We start from the raw sequence: 18,582 nt of genomic DNA, 5'->3' as shown, positions 1-18,582 counted from the left end.
GACAAAATGCTCCGATCGGACATACTCCGATCATGTGTAGGGAATTCCGATTGGATCCACAATCCAAAGACATGCAGGTAGGTTAATTGGCTTCTGTCCAAAATTGCCCATAGTATATGAATGGGGACCTTGGATTGTGGGCTCATTGAGAGTAGGGACCAATGTGAGTGTGCAATGTACAGGGATAGGGACAATTGTAGACACTCACTCAACCTTACTAACTATGAAACCATCTCAAAATATCCCAGTGACCACTAATTAATACAAAGTGATGGAAAATGAAAAATATTAGAGTTTGGAAGATTCACACTTGTCCCTGTTACATCACTGGGACAGGAAGTGGAATGGAAATTTCCCCAAAGGATACAGATAACATAAAATAAATTGACAGGTGTTTTATCTTTACTCTAATATAAAAGTATTGCAAAAGTTGTTTTTCTTAGTTTTGGATATTGTAATGTACTTACATTTGGTATAATCAGGGAGAACAGATCCCCAACAGGGGCCAGTTCTTGGGCAAACACAAAGTAGTCGGTGGTGGTGAAGGCGGTGCCACAGCATCCGATGATGTTGGGATGAGACGAAAGTAAGAATGAAATGCTGAACTCTCGGAGGAAAGACTCCTGACTGGTTCTGTTTTTATCCATGACCTTCAACGCCATTCTGTGTTCTTTGGGGGGGAAAAAAATTACCTTAGATCAAGCAATGGATGTTTTTTTTTCTAAATCAGCACACAGTTGTACAGCAACCTTTCCTATCCTGAAATTTCTTACTCTGATTTCATTGCACACTTCTCACAAGCCTGAGAAAAGCCTATGGTGCTTGTGCTCCTGTATTGGCAGGCCAAGGTTGGCAGAAAAACTCACTGTGGGGTAACTAATTGTGTTTTAAGTATGGCACCCTTGCATATTTATTTTCAAACCGGCCTCCTAGGCTGTGCCCAGAGAATAACCATTATCTTCCACATTGACACCCCCAAAGCACTTTGTAATTTCGACAGTTTTCTTTTACACAGCACATATGCATTTTACTCATTTCCGATTAATAGAGTGTAGGCCCTCAGACTTACCATGGAGTCTTGGGATTGTGCACTTGGCCTGATGGTTAGGATTCTCGCCATCTTAGGAGGTCTCTCTTCAGAGGGCCCCACCTTGTACTTGGATGACTTCCCCTGAAGAATCGGGTCTGTCTGATTTTGGGTGTGTGAACTCGGAGTACCTCAGAACACGTCAGGAGTCTTGCACCCCAGTGGAACAAAGCCGGGGTTCTTTCTCTTTAGAGGACGACTGTGTAGACTTTTTTGTGTGCTTCATTTTTTATTGCACCTGGTGTTGAATATATGCAGTGCACTGCAGAGCTAAAAAAATAAATAAGTAAATAACCCCCCCAGCCTGATTGTTTCTGGCCCAATTCTTTCATTTATTAGATTCCTATTCTAATAATGGAAGCTCAGCATTACATGTGGTCATAACCTAGGGTGGTCTGCATGCAAATACAGCCTGTGTAGGAACGTCAACTCCTCCTGACAGACATTTACCCATCAAGTCATTTTGACATCTGTGCAGCCTCTCACAAGAGCAAGCGCACTGCCATAAATAAATTTTACTAACACATATTAATGCTGTAATAAATGTTATCATTTGGCCATGTTTGCCAACAGTATATACTGGCTGTTTTCCATTTCGAGTGTTGCACAGGGGTTCTACTTTACTGCTCCTTTTTAGTCTTAAGCCTCGTACACGCAATCGGATTTTCCGAAGACACAACCTCTGACTTTTGTCCGAAGGCATGTGCCTGGATTTTGTCTTGCATACAAAGGGCAAGGAATTGCCGGCCAACAAACACGGACATAGTGAAGTACTACATGGTTTTTCAACTCTTTAGCGCCACCCTTTGGGCTCCTTCTGCTAATTTTGTGTTAGTAGAAGTTTGGTAAGTGTTGATTCGCACTTTTCATTTCGCACCTTTCAGTACGCGCTTTTCATTTTGTGCTTTTCAGTTCGTTTCTGAACAGCCGTTCGTCAACCAGACATGTTGCGGAATTGGACGAGATAACGTGTTATTTATTATTGGCCTTGGAGTTATTGCTTTGACCCAAGTCCAGTCCAGGAACAGGAGGAGGAGGAGTTCTTGGACCAAAAATTGGTTGCTTTATTAATCGTGACTGATTATGTCATATGCCTTTGCTGTGGGAGCTCCAGGAGAATAATCCGGATGATTTTTGGAATTATGTTCGGATGACGGACCATTGCTTTCACCAACTCTTGGCATTGTTGACCCTCTATATTAAGAAGCAGGACACATGCATGGGGTTTTTTTTTTTTTTGTTTGAATAATAATGATTTGATTTGTTATATTTTCTGTATTTTTGGATGCATAGAATGCACTTTTTGGTTAAGTTCTATTGGCAGATTTTTTCTTTTTTTATGCACAATAAAAAAATAGTGTAGAATAATACTTGGCTATGTGTTTCACTTCAAATGTCAGTTTGGGAGTAGGCAGTTGCATTTAAAAAAATACAATGTAAAATTAACAAGGGACACCAACATTGTTGTATCTTTGATCTTAAAAACTACAGGATAATGGTGGTAACTTGCCCAAAAAACAAAAAACATAATTGTATTATTGTTATCACTAGAGAAAAAAGCCTTTGAAAATGTGTTTGCAATAACTCCATCAATATCACCAGCAAAGCAGCTTCATTATAATTCCATTGAAGAAGAGAATTGTGCGCTGCATTTCCAGATTTCATAATTTGCCGCGTCACGAATGTTAATTCTCCATTACAAACGCTCGTCTACAAGACCGACCGTTTCCGGCTCGTCCTTGCTTCTGAGAATACGTGTTTGTACTTTGGACTTTTGTCCGACGGACTTGTGTACAGACGCTCGGAAAATCCACAACACACATTTGTCCGCAGAAAATTTTAAAACCTGCTAGCCAACATTTGTCCGCAGAAAATTGTCCGATGGAGCGTAACAAACGGTCAGATTTTCCACCAAAAGCCTGTCATCACACATTTCCCGTCGGAAAATCCGATGGTGTGTACGAGGCTTTACTCCAATATAGTCTAGGTCTTGCAGATAAAATTTACGTGCATTTACCTTTGAATGTTTGTAGAGAATTTTGAAGTAGTGGTTGGTACAGATGAGCTCAGTGTTCAATCCGGACATAAGCTCAGACCAAACACTGACTGTTGAGATGAATGCCAAACATTAAGGACAGGGGTCCCTACTGGTAAGGTACTCCCAAATGTTGAGGGCATGTGGCCTGGTAAGGTTTAGAAGAGGAAGCACACACTCGTCTCCCCCTCAGATTAACCACTTAAGGGCCACGTACATATACTTCGGTAGGGCGGCCCTTAAGTGCAAAATCACATATCTGTACGTGATTTCTTAGATTGGCTCTGGGTCACGCACACCGCCAGAGGAGAGCTCCCGCTGTTATTGGCAACAGGGGACGTGATGGCCGGCGGGACCCGCCAATCAGAAGCAGAACGTGATCTCCGAGAGAGAGATTTTTTTGTTACTGCTAATCAGGAACACAGATGTCTCTCTTCCTCCATTCAGACCACCCCCCACACAGTTAGAAATCACTGCCTAGGGGGGGCATTTTAAATTGGAACTAGACAAATTTGTAAGAGTCGACCTCTGAGCTTCTTTGAAGTTTGCTGAACCTCTGCCAAACCGAACCCAGTACTGTTGGGCTCATTACTCGTAGTTTGATGAATTCACTCACCTGTTTTCCTGTCCTTCGCCAAAAATACTTTTCCATAACCTCCTTTGCCAAGCTCCTTCACAATGAGGAAGTACTCCTCTAAGTCTATCTGATGTAGACTATGTGAGGAGAAGGAGACCAGTCTATCCAGAAGACCTTCTACATCATGGTCAATGGAGGCCATAGTGTCCTGGAGAGCAAAAAAAACTTGTTAGAGTAAGAAGCAGAAAACAGTTATTTAAAGAGAAACTATAGAAATGTATCAAATTTGATTACATTGTTAACTGCAGTTAGGGGTGTACTCACTTTTGTGTGATACTGTATAAGTGAAAATGTCCAAATTGGCCCAGAGTGTCAATATTTTGTGTGGCCACCATTATTTTCCAGCACTGCCTTAATCCTCTTGGGTATGGAGTTCATCAGAGCTTCACAGGTTGCCACTGGAGTCCTCTTCCCCTCCTCCATGACAACATCACAAAGCTGGTGGATGTTAGAGACCTTGCGCTCCTCCACCTTCCATTTTGAGGATGTCCCACAGATGCTCAATAGGGTTTAGGTCTGGAGACATGCTTGGCCAGTCCATCACCTTTATCCTCAGCTTCTTTAGCAAGGCAGTGGTCCTCTTGGAGGTGCATTTGGGGTCATTATCATGTTGGAATACTGCCCTGCGGCCCAGTGTCTGAAGGGAGGGGATCATGTTCTGCTTCAGTATGTCACAGTACATGTTGGCATTCATGATTCCCTCATTGAACTGTAGCTCCCCAGTGCCGGCAGCACTCATGGAGCCCCAGACCATGACACTTCCACCACCATGCTTGACTGTAGAGAAGACACACTTGTCTTTGTGCTCCTTGCCTGGTTGCCCCCACACACACTTGACACCATCTGAACCAAATAAGATTATCTTGGTCTCAGAACATAGTTCCAGTAATCCATGTCCTTCGTCGGCTTGTCTTCAGCAAACTGTTTGCAGTCTTTCTTGTGCCTAATCTTTAGAAGAAGTTTCTTTCTGGGACAACAGCCATGCAGACCAATTTGATGCAGTGTGCGGCGTATGGTCTGAGCACTGACAGGCTGACCCCCCACCCCTTTAACCTCTGCAGCAATGCTGGCAGCACTAATATGTCTATTTCCCAAAGATAGCCTCTGGATATGATGCTGAGCATGTGCAACCAACTTCTTTGGTGGACCATGGCGAGGCCTGTTCTGAGGGGAACCTGTCCTGTTAAACCGCTTTATGGTCTTGGCCACCGTGCTGCAGCTCAGTTTCAGGGTCTCGGCAATCTTCTTATAGCCTAGGCCATCTTTACGTAGAGCAACAATTCTTTTTGTTCAGATCCTCAGAGAGTTCTTTGCCATGAGGTGCCATGTTGAACTTCCAGTAACCAGTATGAGAGAGTGAGAGTGATAACACCAAATTTAACACACCTGCTCCCCATTCACACCTGACACTAATGATCCACATGACACCAGGGAGAGGAAAAGACTAATTGGGCCCAATTTGAAAATTTTCACTTAGGAGTGTACTCACTTTTGTTGCCAGTGGTTTAGACATTAATGGCTGTGTGTTGAGTTATTTTGAGGGGACAGCAAGTTTACACTGTTATACAAGCTGTACACTCACTACTTTACATTGGAGACAAGTGTTATTTCTTCAGTGTTGTCACATGAAAAGATAGAATTAAATATTTACAAAAATATGGAGGAGTGTACTCACTTTTGAGAGATACTGTATATCTATAAATATGAAATGGTCAATAGATCATCACACAGTGATGGAATAATCAAGGTCGCAGCCATCGCACTTGCGATTGGGCCCTGCAGTTCTGCCACTTCAGGGGGGCCAACACGCCATAAGTCTTCCCACGAGCCCCCCGCCCATCAGGGGAGGGAATCTTTTAACCCACTGACAGCACTAAGGGGAGAGAAGGCAGAGCTGAGACTGTGGACCGCTCCGCCCAGAGAGAATGTAGGAAGGCAGAGGCGGTCACTGAAAAATAAATTCGGCTGACCAGCTGACACCAATCGAGTGAAGGGGAGAAACTCCCTCCTTTGCGAATGCCAGGAGTCCCAATGAGGCAAAGGCATCCCTGGGCTGCAGGCACGTGTGACAGAATTCATTGATTGCTTGACCTAAGTGACAAATTGCCAGTGCAATCAATCCCAACCTCCGCCACCTCTGTCTCTTACTGATCCCACCCCTCATCACCACTGCTGCCACCCCCCTCAACACTACCACTACCACCCCCCCCCCCTCAACACCACTGCTGCCACCCCACCTCAACACTGCCGCTGCCACCCCCCTCAATACCACCGCTGCCACCCCACCTCAACACTGCCGCTGTCACCCCCCTCAACACTACCGCTGCCACCCCCCTCAATACCACCGCTGCCACCCCCCTCAACACCACTGCTGCCACCCCACCTCAACACCACTGCTGCCACCCCACCTCAACACCACCGCTGCCACCCCCCTTAACACCACCGCTGCCACCCCCCTCAACACCACCGCTGCCACTGATGGGGGGGGGCCTTCATGATTTCTTGCACCGGGGCCCTGAAGTTTCTAGTTACGCCTCTGCCAGCACATCATTATTTACATGACTTAGTGGGCAGCTCTCATTAACCTAATCAAATTAGACTAGTCCTTAGTGGATTGGATACTTTCATATGTTTAATTGAAATTATTCATATTTTCAATTGTAATATATCCTTCCCCTTTTAAACACAAAGTTTTAATGAGGTAATTGCAGTTTATGGTTGAAAATGTGAAATAGTCCAGTGTTACAGGGCTTCTCCATGTCAATGACTCAACGTATGCACAACACAAGCCGGCCACCCCTATTGATCATATAACAATGGATGGCGTTGAATCTGGCATATGGAGACAATGGAGGGTTTGCCCCAATTATTTAAATAAACTGTGTTGTAGGACTTCTCCCAGTCTATTGTCTTTTATTTAGGATATTATCTATTACTAACCGAATGCCCCATTTTCATTTGCTCACATACAGTTAGCTATCTGCTCCTAGGATGTGGGAATATAACTAACCATACAGTTAGATCACACATCTATTAACGCCAACCTATGCAACATATACCGAACATGACTTACATCTTACATTTATAATTTATCCACACACGTCATAAGAGAACCATCACCTTTTGTATTGATCAGTAAAATAAAGACTTTCAGACAGACTTGTGTGGTAGTGACATACGATGAAGTATACCATCGAAGTAGAATATAGAAATCCTGATAGACATCACTTTGATGTTCCTCATCACCTCCCCTCCTCAGAATCCTAAAAAAATTACAACATTTTGTTCAGTTGCTTCCAACTGTATTTACGGCGTTTTGTCTTTCTCAACCACTACATGGAAACGTGAGGACTATGAACAGAATCCACTGGATTCAATCTTGAGCAACCGTGGTAGAGGCAGCTAAGAGGTGTAAGCCCTTGTACATGTGGTCGGAGATTCCGACAACCAAATCCGTCGGATTTTGTCCGAAACTGTTGCATACACACGGTTGGACGAAGTTGTCAGAAAATCCGATCGTTCAGAACGTGATGACGTTTTTTCGTTACGACGGGACTACATTCAGGCTAGTACCCAATAGCTTTGGTGTAGGAATTTGATCTGAGCATGCGTGGCACTTTGTCCGATCGGAATTCTCTACACATGATCGAAGTATGTCCGATCGGAGCATTTTGGCGGAAAATATTTCCAGCAAGTTGGAAAATTTGGTCCGACGGAAACAGTCCGATGCAGACCACACACAGTCGGATTATCCGACAAAACGCTCCGATCGGACACATTCCGTCGGAATCTCCAACCGTGTGTACAAGGGCTAAGAGGGAATCATGATTAGCCAGCTCAGTAGATCAGCCTCTCTCAACCTTTTCTTTTTTTTTTATTTCTTTTTTTTTATTATTTTTATTCAAAAAAATAAGAAAATACAGAGGCTCATGTAAAGGCACATTCAGTAATGAAAAGATAAAATATTCAAAACCAGGTCAAACCCTGGGGCAGGGAGAAACCGTGAGATACAGAAACGTTCAAAAAACAGTAGTACCATAGTAGCCTAGGGCAGTAGGGACAGAACTGGATGGATCAGGGACTGTTTTGAACCCTAATCAGAGCAGGTGCTAAAACCGGCTCCCAAAGGATCAAGTGCCTGATTACAAACTTATAAATCAAGGTAATGAAGGAGGGAGAAGGGGAGGAGGGGGGGTAGGGAAGGACAAGGGGAGGGTAAGGGAATGGGGGGGGGGGAGGAAGAGGGGGGAAAGGGAGCAGATTAAAAACACAGAAACATTGCATGGGGGGGTTCATAAGTAATGACCACATAGAAGAAACCTGGGGGGGGAAGGGCTCCATGGCGATCTGGGCTATGTACTAAGTCATAGAGTAGTATTAGAAGTGAAACGATTCGTTGTACGTAAAGGAAAGTTGATCCAATGCACGTTGATCAGGTAGTGACATGGTTGAGGTTATGAACAACCGCCACCTAGCGAGGAAGGCCGCTTTTTGGTTAACATGGGAGAAGTCAGTCGTGAGCCTCTCTTTGTACAAGAGGGATAGAAGATCTTTGTGGAGTTGGGAGGCTGGAGGGCCAGGAGGCGATAGCCAATAACGGAGTATGAGGCGACGGGCCAGAAGTAGACATAGTAGAATCCAGTCAACTGTAGCTCACTGAGAGTGGGGCCCTAGAATGGGTCCAGCACCAGAAGAAGTAGACCATGGCAGCAGCAAGGGGTCCCAATATCCGAATATTAGGAGCAGAGGTTCCTTGGGTAATTTCAGCAGGGTGACATCGAAAATGAAAGCCAAGACCTGGTCCCAGAAGGTAGATATAGTCTGGCAAGACCAAAAGCGATGAAAGAGGGGTGGCTTCAAATGTTGACAGTGGGGAGTTCCATGCCTCCTATTTTTATGCCGTGGAGGGGTGCCGTATGGGATAGGTATCTAGAGAGTGGTTCGAGGGCGATGTTAAAGAGGAGGGTAGATAAAGGGTAGCCCTGTCTGGTACCTTTGTGTAGGGGGAAGCTTGGTGAAAGGAGGCCGGCCGCTACCAGACTGGCGGTAGGGGAAGAGTACATCGAGTTAATAAGGTGATTGAAGGGGCCTGAGAAACCTAATTTGGAGAGGGTCATGGAGAGCCAATCAAAACTGACGTTATCGAAGGCTTTCTCCGCATCTAAAGTAATGATGGCATAGGTACCCTTGGGGTTTTGTTTGGCTGATTCAAGAGCTAGTAAAACATTACGGATGTTTAAAGTGGCCGTTCGACCCTTGACAAACCCCGATTGGGCTGGATGGATTAGGTGGGGTAGGATATCGGCTAATCTCGTGGCAACGATCTTTGAGAGGATTTTCACGTCTAAATTAAGAAGGGAGATAGGTCTGTATGAACCGGGCTGTAGCGGGTCTTTCCCTTTTTTAGAGAGGAGTTTAATGACAGCTTGATTCCCGGAAGGGAGATACGGGCCTCCCACCCAGATAGAGGAATAAACTGAGAGAAGTGTGGGTGCCGCAATATGGATATGGTTTTTGTAAAAATCACTAGTAAAGCCGTCAGGGCCAGGTGCCTTATGTGGATGGAGATGGCGGATGGTTTTCTCTATTTCAGGGAGAGTGATGGGGGCATTAAGAGTCTCCAATTGCTCCGTCGAGACGGAGGGAAGTGACAAATTGTCTAAAAAGGACCAAGCCTTTTCTTGTACAATGGGGTCTGGGGCATATACATTTGTGTAATATCGCAACATTGTCTCATTAATGGCTTGAGGGGAGGAGTGTGTGCGTCCCGTGTGGTCGCAGAGGGAGGTGATGTGTGTAGGGCGATGGCCACCTTTACACATTCTGGAAAAAAGTTTCCCAGCTTTATTACCGTACCTGTGAAGGGTAGCATCCAAGTAAGCCTTCTTCATATGTTCGAGGGTGTCAGCCCAATTATCAAAAGCTGACTTGGCTGATACCCATTCATCATGGTGTATAGAGGAACTAGAGGAGGATAGCTGTTGTTGGGCAGCATGTAATCTGGCGCTGGCCGATTTGTAGTGTTGAAGAGCGTTGCGTTTAAAGGAAGTGGCATAACTAATAATGCGCCCCCTAAGATACGCTTTCCCGGCATCCCAGAATAGGTTAGGGTTAGCTGTATGGAGGGCATTTGTGGAGGAGTACTCTGCCCAGGCCTTGTCCAAATATGTGTTGAAATCTGAATTATTGGCCAAGGAAGGCCGGAAAGCGCCAAAGATTAGGGTGGGGAGGGAGATCCAGCCTGTCTAGGGAGATTGCTACTGGAGCATGGTCTGAGATCGCTATGTCATGTATAACTGAGTCTGAAGTTAAGTGTATGATATCATCTGAACCAAAAAAGTGATTAAGCCTCGCCAGAGATCTATGGGGATTAGAATAAAACGTGAACTCTCTGTCAACAGGGTGGGAGAGACGCCATAGATCCGTCATGTGTAGGGAGTCCATGGTGGATGCGAATATGGTATGGTTTGTTATGGCTGAGCCTGGTAACCGATTTTTTGGAGAGGATCTGTCTATCGAGGGGTGCATAACATCGTTAAAGTCACCCCCTACCAAATGAGGTAGGTGGGTGAAGCTAAGTAGCCATGCCGAGAGCTCGGTATAAAATTGCTTAGTGGGGTTGTTAGGGGCGTATATGTTAGAGATGAACAGCTTTTTAGTACCAATCCGAACCATGGCGGTGAAAAAGCGACCCTTATCATCCGAGAGGGTGGATAGAATTGTGCATGGAAGATTTTTATGGATCAGAAGTAGTACACCACCCTTCCGTCCTAATGATTCGGCTCCATGTACTGTACCCACCCACAATTTTTGCATGCGTGGGAAATCGGGTGCATGTAAATGGGTTTCCTGTAGTAGGGCAATATCTGCCTTGAGACGTTTAAGGTGTCGAAGGATCTTCACCCTCTTTTGAGGAGAGCGAAGGCCCTTGACATTCCAGGAGACTACTCTAAGAGGAACATTAGCTGTGGACTTGGAAGGCTGGATATGTGGCTTAACAGGGCATGGAGGGTTAGGTAGCCTAGGCTGGACTCGATAGAGATATAAGACAAGGGGTCTTGTCCAGGGATACTGTACGGATAAAGGGGTGAACCCAAGTAAGCAGGGGGGGAGAACGGGGGGAGAGTAAGGTTAGAGGGGGCATGGGGGGCAAATGGTGATAAAAGAAGAATAGCCAAACAAATAAACAAATGCACATACTTCTCTTTTTTCCGCATGAGTTCACTGTGTAGGGGGGGAGCTCCTCAAGCAGAGCCCCAGGGATGAAAAGGAGTGACAGCGGGCAGTCCCGAGAAAGCCCAATAGGCATGTTGTTCTGGGACAAGTGTCACTGCGTGGCGGCAGCACTGTAATGAGGGGGAATAATACACAGTGGAGTCATGCTAAAACCTGACATAATTTTAGAAACAACTGTAATGCAGGTCATGGCAATAAGAAACATAAACAATAACTAAGAGCATAGTGGATAAGCAAAGAAAATGCAGTAATAAGAGTAACCTAAACATTCAGTCGTGAATTCGGGGTAAAGGATAGAAGTGGGGCATAGGCAGAGGGCCTACAGCGCCCTGTGTCCAAAAACCTCCGTGGTCGGCAGAAAAGGAGCTCCCGGTACTGGAAGGTAACGATCCAGGGAACAGGAACGATGGAGGGAGGGAAAGATGAAAGTTAGGGGTATAAAAGTAGTGGACAGCCACTACTCAACTCAACTTGCCTTGTGACCCGGGCGGAGGGAGGAAATAGGAGAGACCGTCATATGGAGATAGAAGAGGCTTCAGCGCGGAAAGTTACGGTGTCGGTGATCCGGAGCCGATGCTCGAAAGCGCTTAGGTGAGTCCTTCCTGGGGCTTCTCTGATTCAACGCTCGAACTGATGAGGCAGATTTGGAGGGCGTAGCTGGCAATGGGTCCGAACGAAGAGAACGCAGGAATGCTTGTGCTTCAGAGGGGTCCTGGAAAGAGAGTTGTTCCCCTTTGGGGGACTTGAGGCGCAGCACTGCAGGGAAAGCCAAGGAGAACTTGATTTGCAGTTTAAACAGTTCCGAGCAGATCGGTTGAAAGGCTTTGCGTTTCTTTGACACTTCAATAGAGTAGTCTGCAAAGATGAGAATCTTGACACCATCAACATGTAGGGATGGGGATTGCCGCAATGCTTGAAGAATAACGGCTTTATCTGCATAATTGGGATATTTGGCAATAATGGGACGGGGGTTCTTGCGGTCAGCGTTAAATGATCCCATGCGGTGGGACCTTTCCACTGTGAAGGAACCCGTGAGTCCCATGGCCTCAGGAACGCGTTTAGAGCAGAAGTCCTTCAGGTCGGCTGTAGGGAGCGACTCGGGGACACCGACGATTCGCAGATTGGATCATCTGGATCTGTTCTCTAAATCATCTAATTTTTGGATGACATATTGGATTGTTTTTTCCTGGGACTGCTCTGCGGCTTGGGATTGATAGAGATCATCTTCCACCTCAGAAACTCGGTGTTCAAGTTCATTAAGCCTGGTAGTATGCTCTGTGAGCTGGGCCTTAATTTGCTTCATACCAGCCTGAATAGCTTTTTCCACTGAAGACAGCAGGGCCGCCACCGCTTGTGCTATGCGGTTAGTATGGCCATCATCTCCTGGGGATGGCGGATTAGCACCCCCTGTCAGATTGTGAGGGGTCCCTGTAACATGCCCACGGAGGTGGGAGGGTCCGGTGATAGCAGGGGATGCAGGTGAGGCGACACCGCTTACCTCCATATCCGCATCTGTGCGTTCCGCCGCAGAGGCCTGCGTAGCTGGAGCGGAGTAGGCCGAAGCCGGGGGCTCGATTTGCGGCCGTTCGGAGGGTGCCGCCGCGGCCGCGTACGATCGGGCCCCCGTTTTCTCTACGAAGCGGTCCATAGTAGCGGGGATCGTGGGGGGGATACCCGGATCCGAGATAGGGCACTGGGGCCGCTGAAACTGGCTTTTTAAGCCGATTTGTGAGGCTCTGTTGCGGGAGCTAGGCTGAGATGCAGCTAGCTCATGCGGCGCCGGAACCGGAAGTGTTCTCAACCTTTTCAACACAGAGGAACCCTTGAAATAGTTCTCCGGTCTCGCGGAACCAGTGCTGAAAATTAGAACTCTACAACTCATGATACATTAGTGTGATGGTCAGTGGGAAGAATGGTCCTTACACATGTGGTCATTGGGAAGAATTATCTCCTTACAGATAGCTAAAAAGATTAATGGCGTCAGTGGGAACTTATCTGAGAGGCAGAAATTTCCCAATGCTGAAGGAACCTGTAGCAACCTCTGGAAGAACCCTAGGGTTCCATGGAACCCTGGTTGAGAATCACTGCAGTAGATCTTCCCTATTTAGGAAAGCAAGGTTCATTAGGATCTTCCAGCAATTCTTGTGCAGTTGAATTCTTTAACATTGCCATGTTGTCTCAGCACGTTGCACATTTTTTTTATTCTTTTTTCTAAAAAACTGAGGCATTTGTATCTCAAAAAAAGAAAAATAATATATTAATTGTATTACATTGGGTGGGTCATATATCAAAATGCTGACTGAATGTGTAAGCTCTTACAGACAACCAAAACATATTCCCAGAAGCAGATCCACCACAATAATGAAATAAATAATGAACATAGATTGGCATTGATAAAAGGGCGTATCTGCTCCCAGCAACTGCCTGGTGACCCAATATTTTGGGTAGATACTGCAATTAAGAGATTAAACATACCATAAAGATGAACTACAAGAGATACTTGCCTTTCCTATGGCCAACAAGCTATGCTGAGTTTCCAGGTTCATAAGCCCTTGTACACGCGGTCGGACATTCCGACAACAAAAGCCGTCAGATTTTGTCCAAAACTTGTGTTGCATACACACGGTAGGACAAAGTTGTCGGAAAATTTGATCGTTCGGAACGTGATGATGTTATTTCGTTACGACGGGACTACGTTCAGGCTAGTAGCCAATAGCTTTGGTCTAGGAATATGATCTGAGCATGCGTGGCACTTTGTCCGATCGGAAATTCTCTACAAACGATTGGACGAAGTCTGATCGGATCATGTTGTCGGAAAATTTCATAGCCCAGCTCTAAAACTTTGTCGGTCAGATATTTTCCGACGGAAACAGTCCGATGGAGCCCACACACGGTCAGATTATCCGACAACACGGTCCGATCGGACATTTTCCGTCGGAAAGTCCGACCGTGTGTACAAGGGCTTACACAAATTCAGGAGGATGAACACAGGGCTCAGCCAGGTAAGGAGCACATTTTTTAATCCGAGCCATCATGTGAAATATGGAAAATGGTGGCCTCACATTTTGTACCCAGTACAAGACAGCAGAGGCCATGCTAAAGGCCATCAAAAGATATTAGTGACTCTTCCCCAAAACTGTGAAGTCCCATAATGATCCACGATAACCATGAGTGATGTCATACTATCTAAAAACTCAATAATCACATCATTTTTTAAAGGGAAAGCTCAATGAGATCCTTATCTCAGATGTTGTACTCACATTTGGAGAGGGAGTCTTTCACAGCAAAGAAATCAGAACTGTCCAGTCAATTGTTTGTCATACAGATTGGAATATACTTGTAATAGGAGCTTTAGAATAATTATATATCACTGGACCACCAAAATACATTTGTTTCTCTTTGTATTATATCACAGAAATGATCCCCTCACCCTTTATTACATATCCTGTATTAGGCTGATCATGGCAAGCCTCCAATGACTATCTAGTCCTCTGTATACCTTATATTACATATTATCCTGCCCTGAACCTCAACTCATTACCTCTCTTTTCTCAGTTTTTCAACTATAAATTTTTATATATTTGTTGCATACTCCTCATAAACCTACTGAAGGATCAAAATGTTCATTAAATAATACAGATCCATTGATTGGTTAGATAAAAGTGACCTTACCTTAGTGTGGTGGGAAATAAGCTGTAATGGAGTTTGGTTACCTTCTCTGAGTATTCAGTTCCACGGCAGATCAACACCGGACACCGTCACCAAATCTCCGGCTAGGCTGTAATAGATGAGTATACTGGAACCTCTGGAAGTAGTCACTGATCACAGGAGGGAGAGGCCCACTTTATACAAGGGAGATGGGCGGGGAAGGCAGAGAATGAAGGATTTCTATTGGCTGAATTCTAATGGAAATGTTGTGTAAATAACCCCACATTGTTCTTACTGATTTTCATTTAAAGAGGTTTTCTAGAGAATAGGTGATAGGATTAAAACGCACCAAAACTTTTATGAGTTTTAAAATTAGAATTTGCCATTTTATAGTTAATATGATGGAATGTTTTTTTTTTAATGTGTACGTTTTTTTTTTGTTTTTTTTTACCCGATTGTAGACTGAATAATTAATACAAGGAGCAAACTCAACCAGATACTTTGAGAAAGAAAAAAAAAATGTATTGTAACATTGGCTGTAGGTTCTTTCTGGTTCATTTATACCATTATGTACTACACCAATGGGTTTAGTTTAAAGGGATCGTAAAGTGAATTTTTGAATTTTTTAAAAATAACAAACATGTTATACTTACCTCCACTGTGCAGCTCGTTTTGCACAGAGTGGCCCCGAACCTGCTCTTCTGGGGTCCCTCGGCGTCTGTCTCGGCTTCCTCCCGCAGGTGCTTCTCACGTTCATGGGAACTCCCTCGCATGATGAGAAGCATCTGCGGGCGCGCTCCTGTGATACAGCCGGCGGCTATAGACGATCGCTGTATCACACGGCCCCGCCCCCTGACGCTCTGCGTCAGTGGATGTGATTGACAGCAGCGCGAGCCAATGGCTGCGCTGCTTTCCATCCATCCACTCCAGCCAATCAGCGGCCAGGCTGAACGGTGGAGAGGACATCGGGGGACGAGTGCGGGACTTTCGAGGGGTGAGGTAAGTAAAACGGGGGGGGGGGGGGCGCAGGCAGTGTCAGATGTTTTTTCACCTTAATGCATAGAATGCATTAAGGTGAAAAAACATTTACTTTTACAACCCCATTAAATAAAACTATTAAAAAAAATAAGAATGAGCATAAACATTTTTAACAGTCTAAATGATATGTTGATGGGGATTAAAGGGACCTATCTGGATAGGAATATCAAAACCTGCTGCTTCTGAGTGCCGTACAAAACAACTGGGTTAGATATAATTACTCTAAACAATACACAACACTGGATCCTGCCATGGCATGAAGAAAACCTTAACCTTAGTATGTAGTATTATAAGTGAAAAACCATTACAGAATGGCCCCATTGGCCAAGAGAATAGATTAACTTTCTCAAGCAGGGTTCCATGGATCCCTTAGGTTTCTATTGGTTCTTCATACAAGGAGCATATTCTGCATCATTGGTTGGTTAACATCAATTATCTTTTTAGCTATGTGTAAGGAAAAAAACCTGACAGCTCAGAAGGAGCCCCTGTAGGAACAATCCCATTTTAGTACAGCAATCTTCTCTGCTGTGCTATTGCGTTCTGACAGGGGGATCCCCCCAAAACACTCCGGTCATCGCTCTTATCCATTGGCCAAAAGCTCTGATTGGGAGACGATCGGCAGACCTTTTTTGTTCATGCCCCTTTGGTAGAAGCCGGACAAATGGACGGCTTCTGTTGGACTGACTCCAGTACACACAGGCCAAATGTTGGCCGGTTTCTATTGAACTGCACAATCCCACCCGACATTCAGCTCATGTGTACTAGACTTAAAGTGGTTGTAAACCCTTACAAACCACTTTGACCTACAGGTAAGCCTAGATTAAGGCCTACCTGTAGGTCCAAGAAATATCTCCCAAACTTATACGGTTTAGGAGATATTTGCCCGAAGACGGGCACCGCTGTCAGCGGCGCGCAGGCGCACTGAGCATGGCATCCTCGATGACGAAGATGCCGCGCTTCTCGGCTCCCGTGCGCATCGCATCTTCGCCGAATGACAGCGGCGGAGCTGCGAGACCCCACCGAGAAGATGGATGCGCCGAACTACAGGGGACAGCTGTGACATCGCTGGCTCCTGTGTCAGGTAAGTGACACATAATGGACTACTATGCGATGCGATGCGATGCATAGTAGTCCATTATGCTTTGCCTTTGCAGGGAATGAAAGAGGAAGTAAACTCATCAGGGTTTACTTCCTCTTTAAGGAACATTCTTCCCGCTGACTATTCCACCAAAGGTTCAGTGAGCTATAGACATGGACCTTATTAAAAGGGTTTTTTCATGTTGAGAAGGTTGAGAAGGCATGGTGTAGACCAGGGATATGCAATTAGCGGACCTCCAGCTGTTGCAGAACTTCAAATCCCATGAGGCACAGCAAGACTCTGACAGCCACAAGCATGACACACAGAGGCCGAGGCATGATGGGACTTGTAGTTTTGTAACAGATGGAGGTCCGCTAATTTCAGATCCCTGGTGTAGACCATGGGTCAGCAACCTTTTTCCACTAAAGGGTCAGATTCAATGTATGTGAAAACACGGAGGGCCGCATTCACCTGCTAATAAATGATAATGTGGACACTTTTACATTGCACAACCCCCGCACTTTTGGACCCCTTTACATTACACGCCCCCCCTCCTGCATATTACACAGCCCTCCCCATGTTATGCTTTAAAATTGTGCACACTCACGGAATGGCGAGAATCTAAGGTACTTAAAAATCTCCCTAGGCGACACTTTAAACTGGTAACCTGTAAAAAAAATTGAGTTATAGAGGATGTCTTGTGCTAGAATTGTTTCTCTCACTCTAATGATCGCAGTGATACCCCACATCTGTGGTTTGAACATGGTTTACATTTGCAATCACAACTTACGAATGCCTTTGTTTTTACGTGCCAGCATGGAGGGATGAGCCGCTTGAATTTTTCTTTAATTTATTTTATTTTTGCACTGTCTCTTTAAAAAATAAAAATAAAAAATTGATCACATTTATTGCTGTCAGAAGGAATGTAAACATCCATTGTGACAGTAACAGGCAGTGACAGGTCCTCTTTATGGATAGATCTGGGGTCCACAAGACCCCAAATCCCTAATTTGCCTTAAAAGCATTCAAAACGCTAAGTTTGGCAGTTTCAAATGTTGACTTTTTAAAAAAAAATTGGTGCCTTTAAGGTTTATGTAAGCCAGAAGTGATGTCATGACTAGATCCGAGACCCAATTGAAGCCAATTCTAGTAGGACGGGAGAGTCCAGGCGAGCCACATAAGGCAGCAGGAGAGGGATGATGTCCCCTTGCTTGGGATAAAAGACGAGCGGCTTCTTATCTACATCGGTTGTTATCCCAAGAAAGTCGACCAGAGTTAAAATGTCCACGGGTCGGATGCACTGATGGGCCGGACATTTAGCGGTGGCGGGCCTGACTGTAGCCCGGGGACCATAGGTTTCCGTACCCCTGGTGTAGACACTTTGGGGGAGATTTATTAAAACTGGTGCAATCTCATGCAGTGTGCATGGTAGCCAATCAGCTTCTAACTTCAGCGTCTTTAGTTAAGCTTTGATAAAAGAGTGAGAAATTTACTAAAGCTTAAGATTGCAAAATCGAGTGCATTGAAACCAATCAGCTTCCAGGTTTTGAGTCTTTTAAAAACATTTAGATTTATATTTGAAATTGCTATGCCTAAATTAAAATAAACATAGGGGTCCCGAGGGCTCTTTTCATAATGGGCAAGCATGTAAATCATATTAGCACATTATGGCAGACTTACCTCATACAATATTCATGCCCCACCTAGTTCCCACCTGGGTCCAGGGGCTTCAACCTTCTCTATTGGCTGGTCATGTATGATATAACTTTATTTTTTTATAGCACATAATCATGTCATGCAGAGATTATACAATTAGGAAAAAA

This window comes from Lithobates pipiens, unplaced genomic scaffold, assembly GCF_037356315.1.
Source record: "Lithobates pipiens isolate NorthernLeopardFrog02 unplaced genomic scaffold, aLitPip1_a1.2 Scaffold_19, whole genome shotgun sequence".
NCBI lineage: Eukaryota > Metazoa > Chordata > Amphibia > Anura > Ranidae > Lithobates > Lithobates pipiens.
Note: the sequence above shows the minus strand (reverse complement) of the source record.